This window comes from Mastomys coucha, unplaced genomic scaffold (assembly GCF_008632895.1).
Source record: "Mastomys coucha isolate ucsf_1 unplaced genomic scaffold, UCSF_Mcou_1 pScaffold15, whole genome shotgun sequence".
In the NCBI taxonomy this organism is placed as follows: Eukaryota; Metazoa; Chordata; class Mammalia; order Rodentia; family Muridae; genus Mastomys; species Mastomys coucha.
In genome coordinates, this window is record NW_022196897.1 from 150,182,387 (window position 1) to 150,185,103 (window position 2,717).

General features: G+C 45.8%; 1 long non-coding RNA gene across 1 annotated transcript in view; it reads right to left on the bottom strand.

The window, feature by feature from the left end:
- LOC116092508 overlaps nt 1-304 on the bottom strand; it is a 1,028-nt gene extending 724 nt beyond the window's left edge. The window contains exon 1 of the long non-coding RNA XR_004119294.1: nt 18-304. This is a non-coding gene — a long non-coding RNA (uncharacterized LOC116092508). The remainder of the gene's footprint in view (nt 1-17) is intronic.
- Nucleotides 305-2,717: the final 2,413 nt, after the last annotated feature.

A 2,717-nucleotide genomic window follows, 5' to 3' on the forward strand; every position in this document is an offset into this window, starting at 1 on the left:
TGTGTGATGTCATTCACCTAGAGGCTCTAAGTAGATTTGAAAATGACTGACAGTACATTCCCAAGCCTCCAGCACTGTAAGAGAGATAAACCCCTTTTCTATATAAAGTATCTAGCTTCAAGCAGTTGGCTATGGCACCAGAAAAGTGTTATTACATAGGGATGTATTTTTTTTTGTTTTGCTTTAATATTAATACACATTTAATTCACTAATAAGAGGGGTCTATGAGACAGAAGAACTCAAGGTCAGCCATCCAAGTTGGAGCCAATGTCATGGTATTTTCCCGGACTTGGTTAAGAAACGTTTCCATCTAAGAAGAGAAGAATCAGAGATAGGAACTGTTGTAAGCTGTTCTGAGAACATGGTTTGGGAAGTCACTGCCACCATGGCCTGAATCCTACTAGGATTTAGTTCTCCCAGGAGAACTGAGCTATGCTGTCTGTCAAAGAGTTAGGGAATCTAAGGCTGGAGGATTCTAGGCAATTCAACCATGAAATTATGATCTTGTATCCCTTTACTTTTCAACTGAAATGTGAAGTTCAATAAACTGAGAAAAGGGGCAGTTAAAAATAATCATGGCAAAAAAAATTAGTTATAGTTGTGTGGCTTAGAGGTAATGCTGTCCAAAGGGTCACATTATACAGGGAAGTCTGGTGTCCATTTCAAGCAGGGGGTTATGTACCCCAGGCTGACCTCAAACTCTCTACATAGCTAGGGATGACACGGGATTCATAATCCTTTGGTCTCAACCTCTCAAATTCTAGGATTACAGGTGTGGGCCATTAGTTCTTGCTTGAGTATTTATAGGTAACCCCCAACTTAAAAGCTCTGACTAGTGTTTTCCATGGGTGCTGGGCACTCAGCTCTCTCTAAACAGAGAAGATGGATCCAAAGGCAGGTTTCTGGGGCAGCACGGAGTACAGCGGGTCTGGGGGCACTCACTTCAAGTCAAGGTTGTCCAGGGTTCCACACACCGCGTCTGACAGTAGTAGAAACAGCACTTTTTGGTGCCCTTGCAGCCTTTATCACGTTTGCATACGGGTAACAGGACAAACGGGCATTCAAGAAGGAACTCCGGGCAGTACCCTGGTTTCGTTGTAACTGTGGGGGGGAAAAATGCCTCTGAGTAAATAGGAAGCACTGGTGGGACCACTCCGAGGACCAGGTAGCTGGTTCCACAGAATTAGAGGAAAAGTCTCCCCCTACCCCAGTACCCCAGGACCATGCTGCATCAACCTAGTTTTCTAGTTACTGTAGGCTGCACCATGCTCAGGCAAAGGAGGGTGCTTGTTGTGAACAGTAGGAGGCTGCTTGGCTTCATCTCCTGAGAGGACTGACTGTTTCGTGAACATGGAGAGGAGATGTCTGAATCTGCGCTGGGCTGGGCTGTGGATAACCAGCAAGGGAAGCTGGGGTCAGAGGCCAGGAAAGCGGAAGTGCATCAGCCGGATCTGTCAGAAGAGAGGAAGTGAACCGGAAGGACTTAGCTGGTTCATTTCAAGCCCCACCTCTAGAATGAGAATGTCCTCTTCTTAGGGTCTCGCAGGGCTAGCTTGGCACTTCCTAATTTGCAAATTATGCTATAGGTTCAGGCACCAAGAGAATTTGTTGTTCAGAGACCGTGTGGGCCTAACCAACCTACTCTTTTCAGGTAGCCAGAAAAAAATTGAAACACCACTTCCCAAAATACTGCTCAGGTATGGGTGCACAGGAGGCTTGTTAATGCTTAAATGAAGATGTTTTAGGACAAAGAGATTCTCCATGCTTGCAAAAGCCTGTGAAAATGATCCTTACAAAACACTGGACAAAGGCACTTCCTCGTTCTGGACTCTGAAGTGACCACTGGACACAAGGCCATCCTATGGTGTCCTAAACACCGAATATGGCTATAACTTTAGTACTCTACTTCCATGTCGTCACTTCCTCCCCCTCCATTAAAGTAGCCCTGAACCCAGCCCAGCCTTGAGTGGCCTCTTGCTGTGTGGTGGATCAACTTCCCTTAGCCCCAGAGTTGCCTCCAACAAACCTGCTTTTGTATTTATAATTCTGCTCAGTTGTATTTATCATACCGCACTTTGGAGAAATCATTCAGCTAAGAACCTGGAAGGAGATGAGCCTCAATCTAGTGGTTCCTAGAAGCTGGTAGCAGGGCCCTCTCTTTTCTGCCATGGCTTTCTGCTTGACCACATCGACTTCAGTTTGTGGGTACATTGCCTTTCTTGTTAGCCCTGGTGTCTGCCTAGGTACCAGGTGCCTATGGGGACTTCCTCTACCAAGAGTCGTGGCTGCACTGGAAATGCCTACAAGGGAACAAGAAGACAGGGGAACTCTCGGCAGCTTGAGGAAATCTCTTCCCAAGATTTCATCCCCCCATAATACGACCTTGCCCCTGAACTAACCTTGAATTCACTCTGCAGCTTTGCAAGATGAGCAGCTCTTGATTGAACCCTCATTCCCAGTCGCCTGTGGGCTGTCAAATTTTAACTGTCTCAGACCATATGCTCAAATCACTCGGTTTTTCTTTGTTCTGTGGCCTGGCCAAAGCACACCTTGGACAATGAGACACCAGAAGGGCACCTTTCACTTTACTATTCTTTGTGACTTACAAAATTTTTACAAGTATACTTGTAAAGTGGTAACTAAGTCTATGATTTAACCTGGCATGATTCTGAGTTATCCAGTCCTCCACTCTTACACATCAGGAGTGCAAAATCAGT